The sequence below is a fragment of the Lineus longissimus genome, chromosome 8, assembly GCF_910592395.1.
Source record: "Lineus longissimus chromosome 8, tnLinLong1.2, whole genome shotgun sequence".
Lineage (NCBI taxonomy): Eukaryota > Metazoa > Nemertea > Pilidiophora > Heteronemertea > Lineidae > Lineus > Lineus longissimus.
This window is the reverse complement of record NC_088315.1, coordinates 360,055-374,401: the sequence shown is the minus strand read 5'-3', so window position 1 is coordinate 374,401 and position 14,347 is coordinate 360,055. Positions and strand designations below refer to the sequence as shown.

The window sequence follows — 14,347 nt, the reverse complement described above, 5'->3', positions numbered from 1 at the left end:
TCACTTTGCTTTCTCTTTGTATCGATTGATAACTTAAGTTTTCAACCCGAAGAAACAGATATGCAACACGTGCAAGGCTAATTCATCGGTGGAATGTGTACATAAAGTGCATATATGCTGGATGAAAGTCTGGAAGAACGAGGGGATGGAAACTCATCAAACTCAAAACTCAAAATAGACGGAAACGATGTCATTGAGAAAATATTTCGTTTTTCTAAAGAAACAAATTTGACCTTGACCTTCTTTTGGCATGATAAAGCAAAGCCAAGGGGGTTACTTGTCTGTAGCTAAATGGATCTTTGTGGGAGATTTTTCATGTCTTTAATTCGATTTTTCAGGCTAGTGTCTATCGATTACCAAGCATATTTGTATAAAATAAATAAACCAATATTACTTCGTGCTGAAATGTTAACGATTCAACGTTTTTTTTCTCGAGATGGAAGAACTAGATAATGACATGATCTATTTCGAGAAAAATTTTCCATCAAAGAAATAAACTAAAGGCCCAAATTGTCAAATATTTAGTCGTTGTAGGTGAAATATAACACTTCACGACTGATTCTTAGTTTAAGAATAATCATGATACAAAAACGATTTCACCGCGCACTGTTATTCGATATTTGGTGAGAAAAATCCATATTGACGTGTTTGAAGTCATGTGATATACTGCTGAAGGTGGTTGTTTTTTGGGAGTGGGACATTTATCTTAAGGCCACAACAGTATTGTAGTCAAAACCTGATATGCTACTTTATTATTGGCAGCTATCACAAGTTTCTTTTCTCGAAATAAACCAACATTAAAACAGTGATAAAAACTCTTCATGAATACGAGGCAATAGGGTCTAGATTATGAAATTTGATCGAAATATGTGTGTTGGGCAAACAAAGGCGGGTATTTCTGGATCTTGATATTACTGAGCGTGGAAATATCTGCTACAAACACAGAACCCATTATTGTCGGAGAAAGTAAAAGATGACTAACTTACTTGATAGTTATAACTTTATTCACAACACGTCCGGAAACATGTATCAATTACTCTTATAAGTATGAAAGCCCATTTCGTGGCCGGACCCCATGCTAGTTCAACGTTACATTTTGAACTAATAGGATTATCCCTGACGACAATTAATCACCACACAGGCTGGTCGATCAGACAAAAGAGGCGAGAGAGGAAGACGGGGAGACTCCGATCAAACGGAGATACTCCTGGTATCAAAGGGCGATATTGCAATTTTGGTAGAATTGAACCATTTTCTTGAGCCTCCCAGAGATGTTGCTGATATCAATCTGATATATTGGCTGGATATTGCAATAACTTGGTATTCAGGACCTTCGGAACAGTGATACTCATCCAGCCCATTGTCGATATTATAATTATATAAGTTCATCATCATGGACAGTTGCAGTTATTGGGTTTTTTTCATGCTAACTTTCCTTTGGTGTTTGTGTGTATTCGCTGTTATCACATCCAGGTGGTGTGAGATCAAACGCTCCAACCCTGTCCATTGTCAGAATATGACACCAAGACGCCAGATCATCGCATTCAAAGAAGAACATTAGAAACCATGATCTTCCTCAAATCAGCAGAGACGATACGACAATCGACAATCTATTAGTTTCAATCATCAATTCTTAATCATGTCCTCTAGCTTACACTTATGCACCGAATGCCTTGCCGTCGGGTTCTACTCGATTCGTCTCCAAGCGGGATTTGTCGTCTCAGCACTTGTAATTGCGCTAAGTTTATTGAGGATTGCGATGATCGCTTGATCGCCGTTCCTTGGATGACAAGGATCGAGCGACCATACCCATTATTTGATGCTGAGATACTTGTGGTGAGTCGTTCATGACCTTTCCGATCACTTGCGCATGATAATCCTCAATAAAGCTGTCAAACAAGAGAGATATTCTAAGTGTTCATTCCAAGTCTCTTCGCTAGAAGTTTAGAGGCTTCGTCATAATATACTCCACATGCAAGGGAAAGTTTCGTCAACGACGAAATTTGTACCAATTAAAGCATCTTCAATCTACATCAAAAACTAAACCAGCCAGCGCCGGAAACCATAACCCTTTATTGATAAATCAACCTTAAATGTCGCGTATCAGCGCCTGCAGCAAGATGCTAAAATAATCTAACATACCTCCATGACTCGTATCGACGTCGGTATAAAAACACAGAGAAACGACAAACTATCTCAGAGGCAACTGAAACATTATCATAACAGCCGCGGGCAATGAAAGACAACGTAGAAAATAAAAAACGATTATGAGAGAGAATTATCGACTGTTTGAGCCACAATGACTTATGATGTTAGGGTGAAACAAGACCCGCTTTAATAACTTATGGACGTTGGCGCAGTGGAAGAGCGTCTCTGTTGTGATGTAATCGGGAAATGGTGGGTTCGAAGGCCGCCAGTACAGTGTCAATTAGTATGCTCTGTAACAGCGCTATATCATATAAGAACTTAATCACATTAATTGAACTTTGAACTTTCATTCGTTAATGTCAGAAGTCATGATATAATCCATCTTCGATGAGTTACCTGTTGTTTTTATGAAATCATTGTTAAGAACATATTTTTCGAACCAGTTATACTCGGGTTATTATGTCCAGAAGAGACGCACTGTGTATGAAACCTTATACCATGACGATCTATTCCGATTGGTTTCATCCAATAAATGGTAGCTAATCATGCACATCGTCAAGATATTATCAGGAGACTTCAGCAGATGATTGAAACATTAACAGATTAATAGCTTTTTGAAAGGGGTCAAACTCGTGGCCTATGTGACGGTGGATTCGAATACCTCCAGGCAGTTTGCAACCAATCACCTGCGTGCACTAACTGGATGTCGCACTTTTTGAAATATTGGGTCTGATTGAGAATGCAAGGCTGAGTAGGAATGGTAATTAGAATCTTAAGTCTCACAAGAATCCATGAGGATCCTCTATATAGTCGTACGAGTTGCACACAAATAATCGTACTTTGACCATGCGTCCGATTGTATTTTTATGGGCGAAATAAATGTACGACATTTCTTGTGGCGGCAAGCTCGGGCAGAGTATGGTAAGCTTGACATCTTCATCCACATAGTATATGGATGTTTGAAACCTTTTGTAGGCCTATATTTTACCGAAGCAGCGAGGCTTAACGAAAACTACACTCGTTTCCCTTATGTCATTGCATTGTAGATGGATAAACCTTATCTCAGCGGAAACATTAAGTAAAACGTGAGTCAGTAAACGCTAGGTTAGGCAGAGACGACCCTGACGGTAAAGCAAATGGGGCGGAGATAAGTTACCACCTAGTGAATGATGTGTTGGCGTCGTGATAAACATGTGAATAACGTGAGAAAGTGACCAACCTGTATCCGGAGGTTAACAAGACGTGCCCAAGCGTCTGTGAAGGACATTGTTAAGTGTCGTTTAGCTGTGTTACAGGTGTGCGTTATAGGTTGCGCAAGAGACTGATGGCCGCCAGGTGTACGCCATTTGTTCTCAGTGATATTATGGGATTTCCACCGGATAATTTCTCTCTGTGAGTGATCTGAACCAACAAATCAATAACTTCCCATGCGATGGATCCTGATCAGAAAGAAATCAGAATACAGTGATTACGTTTCTTTACGGAGAACAAGTTTACAGTAATACGTATGTCATGACAAGAATGAATATAAATCGCCGTTATAATTGATGGGAAGAAGGATTTGTTGCATCCTATCATTGCCAAGTCGTGACCAGCGGATAGAATGATAACCTGAGTGAGCGGGTCAAATGATGATTTAATGTACAAGCCTCATCACGCAGCGTTACGCCAGACAAAACGGTTGTCATAGATCAATGGCAAAATATGTATATATGATTCTTTGGTAGAATAAATGAAAGATGACCGTATCAACAATAAGCTACAATCAACAAGCACTAAATCATCTCAGTTTTTCTTCCGGATGCTTGCCTTGCCAGGAAGCACTCCACCTTCTCACCGCTTCCCGCGCACTCTCTCAGTCGAATGAATCGCATCGTGAGATGATTTGTATTTTGTTAAGATGAAGATTTCTTCTTCAGGCATACTTTAATAGCTCCGTGATTATCACCCCGGAAATGTAGTTTTTTAAAGGGAAACTATAAAAGGTCAGATGTTAACTGAACTGTTACGATCCATGGCGGCCCAGAAAGCGATCAAGATAAAACAAGCAGTTTTAACTATTTCTATTAAGAATTTCGATCGGCTTTCATAACTGATAGACAAAGTGAACTCGGCGATTCTTTACCGAACGAGCGCGACTTAATAATGTTGATGTTGTCTTGATATCTGTCGATGGAAAAGGCTTTTTAATTAAAGACGTGACTTGGCATGAGGGCGAGAGGCGCGCATGATCTGACTTCGAGTCACTTATGGCAAACATGCAGCCAATTAGAAACTGGAAAGTTTGTTGACTGTGTCTCTTGTGGCTACCCCGTCTTACACAGATTTGGGGGCTCCAATCTCGAATTTTATAAATATCACGTTTCCGTCTGGGAAGAACGGTTGAGAGATGTTTTATCTCTTCCTGGGGGAAGATTGGGAAGTCTCTAGCCAAAACTGCGAATGGTGATATATGAGTTGAGAAATTCTTGAGGCTGTTGAATACACATACCTAAATAGAAAATTCGGTCTGGTACATTGATTCGTCTACTGATGAGTTTTAGAATTGTACAATCGGCTTTGACCAATCGGATATGGTTTCTCGGATTTCAATTTCCACCTTTGTCTTCCAGTAATTACTAATCTTATTCCCTATTCATGCGCACGAAAGAAGTGGATAAGTTGCTTTATAGGTAGCAATCTATCTGTCCGAGTTTCGTCTTGATATTCTAATTAATTTTAGGTGTGACTACTGCCAGCGCTTCGCTCAATCGAAAGGTATTCTCACAGGATATATTCTTGTCCGATCCAGTTGCAGGAGTCCACACTAACGAATTAGTCTATGACCTAGCTGAGTATAGGATATGAAAGGCATTGCAGAGTTTCAGGGTTAAGAGGGAGTGAGGTCTGTTCTCACCGTGTATCAGAAGGATTTATAGATTAGGATTGGGGCCCTGACAGGCTAGACTGATCAGAGGTCCCATGATGACATCTGGTCTTTTCGCAGTTCACTGGTGTGAATACAACACTGTCAGCGCTGTAAAAGCTTTCGAAAGAATGTCAATGCATTATATTGCATTACGAAATGGAACAGGAATCACTCATGATGTGTGATGTAATAAAATAACTAAATGGTCGATGCACCATTGTGCAGCATCCTTTCCCAAGACTGTGGCATCCGAGCAGGTTTCCACATCCTCTCACACATTAGTGTTTTTAATTAAGTGACCATATTTCTGGCCGTGTGTTCTTTTACGGTTAATTAATTACTTTATTGGATGACCAGAGTGATTGCGTGTAGCGGCAGTAATTAATGACCTATTCTCGGCTTACCCAATTAGGTGGTGTTTGTGGATGGCTTTTGGCCCATGATGGTCATTCGGGGAGCAAAGCACTATGAGACATTTAGCAAGTCATAAAGACCATTTAGCTATTGCGGATGTCCTAACATAAGGGTGGAAAATGGACAAGATGGTAATAATGTCTTCAAGGATGCTGTCGTCACTAAATGACGACACAAGTTGTCAGAATTATTACAATGCTTTAATGAACTGAGATCAATGAGGAGCTCAGATTGAATGAATAAACGACAATGTAAGATTATGTATGTTAAGCTCAGAACTGGAAATTCCTGCCCCTACATCTTAACAGCTTAAAGAATCTTTGTGATATATTGAACATGTAGACTCTTCTGGTAAATCTCAGTGATATCGGGGATGCTAGAGTACGCTTTGGTGAGTATGGTTTATTATGTTAAAGAGCATGAGAGGTTGTATTGTTAACATCATTCCTCCGCATCTATCCACAATACGCCATATACAATTGAGTTACGAACCAAATGACTGATCGATACAATATGTCTCAGTGCGTCACAATCTGAGTCATACTTATATCTGTCTGCAGCCGAAATGTCTTCCTAATGTGAGTATATTCAAATTCAATTCAAACTGTGAGAAATGTGATTGTGAAAACCGCGTGTAATGGGAGTGTCATCGAATCGATGCAGTGTCAGAATGGAGGTAGTTTGTCCATCCGAACATTGACTTAATCAATAGGAATGACCCGCCAAATGCGGTTCATCTCGATCGCTCTCAGCCCATTAACGACAGCGTCTATTCTACCACGAAAGCTGTTCATTTGTCCACAGGGTGAAAGCAGGCTGAATGGAGTTTGGCCGCAATATACAACAAACAACAAAGAAATTAAGAAACGCTCTAAGCTTACATGTAGCTTGCTGATTTCATTCTACTAACAGTAACTCTAAATTTGTATTCAAAACGGACTAGATTCAGGCCAAGGTGTGGATCCATCCCTATCAATGCATCAGATCTTCAGTTGTAGGCTTCTAAAAGCACTCCTGTATCCTCGCGAAGGATAGGCGGCTTACTTCTTTGCCATAACCTAAGGTGTCTCCAAAACGCTGCTGATTATGACAGTTTACAATCTTTACTTCCTTTGAAGTAAGTGTAAAGTAGAGCTTAAGTGTTTCATGGTAAACTTCAGCGCTCGTCATCAAAGAGCACATTTGAATTCCCCTTTTGCTGGTAACTATTTCAGGATTTTTTGGATGGAATTCGCAAAGAACGCATTTTTTATTGGTGCATGCTTGAATGCTGTACCTGTTGTCTTTGAAGAAGGCGGCACAAAAGGAGATGAAACATCGCTTAAATGTGTTGACGCAATGAGCTCACCGCCCGTGAAATTGAACTTATTAGTGCATGATGGCAGTCGGAAGAACACAATTCCAACTTTAAAGAATGTGAGACATTTTACCAGGATGCCGGTACAACATCCGAAACGCCGCAGTCCCCGAGTCCCTCTCCTCTTTGATTTGCTATGACCAGTACGGCAGTGATAGATGCACGGCGGAATAGGTTTACAGGCTGTGCCCCCGGGCTGTGTAGGAGGGTTGTGTGCCAACATGATGGAGTGTAAAGGTTTGGAGCATAAAGGTTTTTCATCAGGTAAATAACCAAGAGGTACTTCAGCATCATTCGTCGAGTATCTTCAGGCGTCTCTTTTGAATTATCAAGTATCTATCAATGTAGATGATAGCGCACATGCATCCGTGGTATTTACCATCACATACACGACAGATATGCCAAGTTCCATTTCGTATTGGCCCCATCCAGATTTGTTATCACCAACATGCAGACAGAACCCAATGAGATAGGGACAATTGGCAACCATTCTATTGTTGGGTGGAGACGGTATGACGCTGCCTCTCGAGCTAATATCACCTTTAAATGGCGCAATTGGTGTTTTAACAGATCCACCTAGAGACTCCAACCAATTACCTTTCCGTGTTGTTCCGGAGTCGGATGAGGAAGCAGGTCTTATTGGTCAGTAATGAGCTTTGTGGCCACAGCGGAGACATGGAAGTTTAAGTCTGTAGATAAGGAGGAAGGATGAGCTCAGATGTGGACACATTTCGCGACGAGGCGACCAGATCAAAAAGCGAATGTTGAGAATATACTTTCCGTCTCCGTTTAAGAGCACCTGAGTCAACTTGGTAGTGTACCTAAAGTCGATTAGGTGGAAATGATAACTTCCAATGTTTCAACTGACAGGTGAAGGAGAAATAAAGAAGAACACTCTTTGTCATTTTCATATGATCAGTTCGTTGTATTAAAACGAGATGAAGTCATTTCGTTTTCTCTCAGTTTCTTCGGTAACACGTGCAGCTGCCTTTGTTGTGTTTTGTGATCATTATCACTCATCCTATATAGTGAACTACTGGCGTGATCGATCACTGCACGACGATATTGTACTTTTCAAAGTCATCATCAAGATCAGAAAGAGTTTCCATTCTCTCGATATCAGCTCGATTCCGAATAACTGGAAATAGAGCCATTATTACTCTGTCTTGCAATCAGAAAATGAACAGTTCCCATGATATCGGTTGTTTTTAAGGATACTAACGGTACTTATCCAAGAAAGGAACGTAGCGTTAACGAAGGTTTTTTGCCATGTAAGCCGAAATAGACAAGCCCAGCCTGCGGAGCTGTTTGAGATTTAAATGCCTTAAGTATTGGAAAAAGTAAGGATAATCCCCACCTTAAGGCTTGTTTGCGCTCTTTCTGTCCGCTTGTTCTTTTGTACCTTTCGAAACCTTGTCAGTCGTCGTGCCAAGGAAAGGTTAAGTGGGAGATTACAGGAACGACTGGTGAAAAATTCCACTCGAAGCTGACGATCTCCTAACTTCAATGAAATTTGTTTCTTGTCCGATTTTTGGAAGCAATTTGAAAACGATGTTGAAAGCAATTTGCTCAGAGATCATGGCACAGTCTCCCTTGAGTCACTATTTGTTCTCTGACTTTACCTTTCTAAGCGGAACAATGCAAGCCTTTGTTGTAACATTTGAGGAAGAACAGGGGATGATCAGAGAATACTGCTCCTCCCACTTTAACTCTTGAAATGAACCTATGAAGAACAAGAATTGTTCATTGACCAAGATTACTATTGCGAACGATGACAGCAACTGCCTAAAGACTGTGCATACCTCTGAGATGTAATTTCCATTTTTCAGGTGACAGAATTCATTACATTATATTGTTGTCACTTTCTGGTGAAAAAGGAGGGATGATCAAAGATGGCTCCCTCTGTTCCTACTTGGTGAATATCGTGATGTTTTCAAAGGATTAAGACAATGTTACTGCAGAGTTTAATTGACTTTGTCACTTTAACAAGCCTGTTTGTCTGTCTCTCAGTGAAGCTTTCATACCGTAGTACATGAAATATTCTATGGACTTCTCCTGGACTGGTTGCCTGCCAAGGTTAAGGAGGGCAGTCTCCGCCAACGCGTTTAATTCCAATCCAACGATATTTAGGGGATGTAGCATAAGGACTAGCCTTCTTAAGTTGACGGTTAATTGACTTTTTATGACCCAAAGAACACCTCTGCGTCAGGGTGATAAAGCCTCCGACAAGGAGATGACCGTCAGATAATCAATGAAACATTTCCCCTCTTCTTCATATCATATATCAAGAGGTTCACAAGCCACCTACTGGTGTAGAAACACAATATCTAGCCCGTTTTCCTGAAAATAGCTTTGGATCTAAAAGAAATACAATGTATATGGACACGATTTTGAAATAGGTGCATCGTATTTTGACGTGGGGGAAAAGTATGACACTTGCGATGATGAAAATTGCTCTAACTGAGATGGATTAGCTGGAGACATACCATCCTGATATAATGGAGGATAATTTGGTGCAGTTTGGACATATTGGGTATACTAACAGTCAAAGCTTGCTGTGCCAGTCGCAAACATCGTCCTTAAAGATGTAACGAAGAACCAACTGGACTTCAACTCTCGTTGTCTACTGAAATATATGTACTTTATTTGCTGGGCTTTTTGTCAACTTGAGCTCGTCTGAATCTGTTTGTAAAAAGTTGCATGATCATGTTTCAAGGGACGGTTAGTGTCCTGGAACTGTACCAGGTAATCTCTGATCTCCACTCTGCATAAGAGGCCAATCTTGAAGCGGTGTTACCCGGCTCGATTTACCTTTGTCAGACATCCTCGACAAGAGATGAAGGAGCTGCTTGCCTGGGGCACTAGATATTATTTATAATAGGCCTAAAGCCCTAGTTTAAGGATCAGCTAACAAAAGGCCTTTTGAGCTGGGTATGGGATGTTGAAAGCTAAAGATCATAAACGGGATGAAGCTCGACCTCTCTCACCACTATCGTCAAGTATTCGGGCACCTAAGAGTATCCCAATAGAATTCAACTACAATGTTTTCTCTTGCTTTCTTTTAATGTCTTTCAAAACTTGTTGATTTCTTCTCAACACTTTCTCAGTCGGTTACTTGTGTTGCAGAGCATACAACCAGATTATGCTTATTTTTGTGGCAAAGAAGCCGTTGTTGATTTGGAAGTAGAGTCAACTAAAGGCAAATGACACGAATAACAGATACATATTCACCCGGCCCCGTTATAATTCGCCCATTCAAGAGTCAACGCCTCGAGAAGGACAAGGAAAATATGCCATCTCAAGACTGAGAATCACATCTTCCAATGGGGAATTTGATAAGCACATCAAAAGAGTCAGATACTTCTGAGGAAATGCGATGTTGGACCGGGGAATCATATTCATTGAGCGTGTTAGACCTATTGGCATGGCGCCTATTGAAATCGTACTCTTGGCGGATCAGGTTACGTCGCCGGTGCCCAGGGATTCTGTGCAGAGACTCGGGAACGCTACGCCGAAAAACCCAGAGATTTTCCAACAACTATACGCGCTCTGCGATTATCTTCTTTGCGTCAAAGTTGCCTGTCACCCGAAGGGGTGTTACAAATTCACGTGAGTTCATTTACCATTCGCTAAGCCATTTTCTACGATTTTTCATTTTAGTATTTCAGTATAGAACATGAAATCTTGACGGCGAGTGTTTTACTCAGTTCATATTGTCAACTGTTTGCTAAAGACTTTGCTTCTTAGGCCTTAGGGGGGGGGGGGGGGGCAACTTAAACCATACAAAAACCATGCCAACATTTTACAATATGGGCGTTTAGAATTTTATTTATTAATCTGTGTCGAGTTTAAGCTGAACGTTATCCACTTCAGTGATGAACTCATGATAAAACAGCAATCACTATAATCAGGTTGATTATACCCTATTGGTACTATAGGAGTTTATTAGTACTATTTGAATTTGCTGCTAAGTATCCGCCTCAAGTGGATAACTCCCCATCAATTACGACATTAATGACAATGTGCGTATTCGTTGAGGATGAAAATATAGTCTGCGTCACTTATTGACTACCTCTGGTATAAAGTGATAGAACTATCAGGATATCACGTGGGATGAAGAGCCAGGAAACCCCCACCTCTAAGAATTGTCAGATCATTCAAAGAATATCGAGTCATATGTTTGATTAACGATAGAAACTATTTCTATTACTAGCCGATTACGCCTCAGGTAATAATTATAAAAAAGCTGCTATAGCCTTTAATCTTGGTAATGTTAAGAATTTTGTATTCAAGATAAAAAATCGATCCTAGCTCCCTTACTATAACTAAAAAAAAGGAAAAGGCCAGCGACGTATGTTTTGTTTGTCCCTCAGAGACACACTTCTATCATATATTCATCACGAACACTTTGGTATTTGATTTGGAAATGAGCATTTCACTATAATAGCAGGTTGTTTTATTTCATAGAACATTTGTGTGAAATGCTGATAAAGGAATGTCTAGACGAGATTTCCGATGTCTCCACATCAAAGACAGGGAACAACAGTTCCGCCCCCAGCCCCCTCTAACAGATATAAATAATTGAAAAACTTTCCTGTTGCTGGCGCAGTTTCTGGATGGATTCAATGGAATGTACCTGGGATACCTGAGTCAGTTTGCTGTGAACGACGAGGCTTTGGTGGCGATCAGGTTTGTAATCACATCTATAGTTGAACATTCGAGAACAAAGGCCTTCGCCTCGTGAACGGAAGGTCAGATGTTCGAGCCCCGTTGGTGTGTACCTCTTTCCGATGCGGTGGATTGGTGAGCCACCAGCTAGTTGAATGATAGGGTACAAACGGCCTTCTCGCCAAGCGCCTTGCATTAGAGATAGGAGTTTAGATACGAGGCAAAGAGTACCTCATCAGCTAAATCTGGCAGGCTCTTTCATTGAGTGTCGCCAATTGATAAGGGGGAAAACATACAAAATGTTTCCACTTCATAATCTTCGCAAATATATATTTGCAAGAGGACTCAACCAACATAATAGCCACGACACAGTATATAATCCATGTAATACTGCGATGAAATACTCTACACATCACGGAAATTTATATTTCCAGCAGCGTATATTTCACATGAATGACTACACAATTAGTAAGCTATCATGTTTAAAACGCGCTACTGAAACCGCTTAAACCGAAGCCGAATGATGACGATTCTGCGCTAGTTGACACAATCCAACTGATGCTATACGGATGGGATTACATCATGCTATTCTCTTTCACCAGGCTAACCGAGCTCTGATACCTCTGTGGGCCTTATATAGGGTTTCTCAGACATTGTTTCATTGCAGCGAAAAAGTCAAGCTATTCGTCACTTCTATGGTAGAGTTGTTTCTTCCAAATAGCAAAGGATCCTGTGACTTAGCTGTGGCAATAACTCGGGTCGGTTTACTATCATTTGTCAGGTTTCTCTGTTCAGAAGTGAGGAGTTTATTACCTATATGAGGTATCGCCGCAACATATCGGCGTCATATTCTTGTTTTCATCTTGTGAATCTGATACCTTGACATTTATGATGTGAATGCTCTTTTATGAGTTCAGTTTCAGCATAGTTAACTATTTCTTCTTCGAAAACGGACACTATCAAGGCGTTACTGTATTCTACGGGTCAGTAGAAGTTGTGACTTACTGTCCCAGGATGCGGCCTCTATCGTTTTGAGTAGGGATTTTGAGGGGGGCCTTATAATAACCTGAACTACACATTGGTACTGCTCATAAGCAGCTGAATATCCGAAAAAGCTGTAAATCGATACAAAACGGCTGGTAAATAAAAGATATTGGCCCTGGGTTAACGCCCTCTCCCTTGCGTAACATTTTTCATACAATGTGGAAGTTAAGTAAACAGCTAACATATCATTGCTTGCGTAGTATTTGTAGGCGCGAATGAGCTGCACAAACGATCAGAACCTTTTGTCTTCACATGGTGACTAATCAATTGAAGGTAGGTTATATGTAACGATAAAAACTGCTGTTGACTTAGTTAATATGGCAGTCAGTCAGCATCACCTGATCGTGTTCCAATTGACACAGGACAGCTGATTGCATACCGTATCATGTAACTTAGTAATGACCAATTACCTCAATAAATGGCATACTCCGAATAAGTTAGCACCTTTAAAGATATGGTTTAATTCATTAATCAGTCGATTCACAAAACCTTTCTATGCATCCTCAGCAACTGCACGGGGATAATTAGTCAGTCTCAACAATATGTTTTTCTAGTTGAGCACGCTTGCGTATTGCAAGTTACCTCAGTTAGCATCCATGTGAATGTACCACGCCCAATAGCTTCATCATTGAGGACCACAGATATGTTAAAGATCATACACTGGTGTTTTGAAGTTTAACATATCTGGCATAACGATACTGTTTGCAATCTCTCACATTACTGTTATCCCATGTATGATTTCCCTGGCAAAGTGTTCAGCCGAACTTTCTTGCTAGACGACAATGTGCCAGATATATAAAGGAATCGTATTGATAAAACAAACTGAAACATGCAATCTGATCACCTCCAAAACTCCCGCTGAAGCAGCCGTTTTGGGCTGATTTGGTATATGATCGTGATGAAGTGTGGACGGAGAAAGCAACGCCAGGCTCCCTACAGAATCGGCGAAATATTCTCCTCTGGTATGCCACTTTTTGGAATAGGATACTGATACTATGTATGTTCAATTTACCAACCACATTTCAAATGTAATACCAACACGGCTTATCGTTTAAAAATAACCGATGCGGCACTTAACTCTGATCGCTTCGTCTGGAGTAGATTATGATTACCACCACAAAGTTACAAAAGACCAACGCAGCAAGCTTTCTTGAGGTATATTGATTAAAAACATCCACTTGCCATGGGATGAGTGACGACAGAAGTTACCAAATCAAAACGATCAAAGTCTCTTCAAATATAATAAGTCGCCTACCTTAGCTTGTTTCTTGAGAGTAATCGTTATCTGGTCCTCTTATCCGGTTTCGATGATGTATCCTGACGCCCTGCCTGCTTTCACTCTGAAGAGACTACCAGCAGACGACGCTACTTATAACCCGGATGTCAACAATCGATAACGAGGCTTGAGCGTGCGCCAGGGCCAACAATCGATCTTGTGACGCCTTGGGGCGAAATAATGATACCATACATCATTCAAGATTTTGAAATACTGATCATATTATGTGACATATTTCAAAATTTAACGCCCTTTATGTTGTTGCCGAGGCAGATCATAAAGAATGGAAGCGTGAACTTTCTCAATTATTTGCTAGATTATCCCTCATGAATGATGATTTGAGAGTATGATTTTCTCTAACGACTTGTTGAAAGAGTGACCGGTTCGCCGAAATGTTGAAGCCAGTTCAACATCCCCCACCGCGAAATGAGTAATGTTCACGTGGGATCGTCCGTTTCGTGTTTCAGAGCGCTTTGTCACCTGGGGAAATGAATTTTATGATCGAGTACGATACGTTTTGTTGAAATCATTT

The 14,347-nt window shown here is 40.6% G+C and overlaps 1 protein-coding gene across 1 annotated transcript in view; it reads right to left on the bottom strand.

Moving 5' to 3' along the window:
• The window catches only part of LOC135492282 (uncharacterized), a 29,176-nt gene extending 15,272 nt beyond the window's left edge, over positions 1 to 13,904 (bottom strand). Inside the window, exon 1 of the mRNA XM_064778646.1 lies at positions 13,795 to 13,904. The gene's annotated coding sequence lies outside the window, so the exon portion shown is untranslated. The remainder of the gene's footprint in view (positions 1 to 13,794) is intronic.
• Between the last annotated feature and the right edge of the window lie 443 nt (positions 13,905 to 14,347).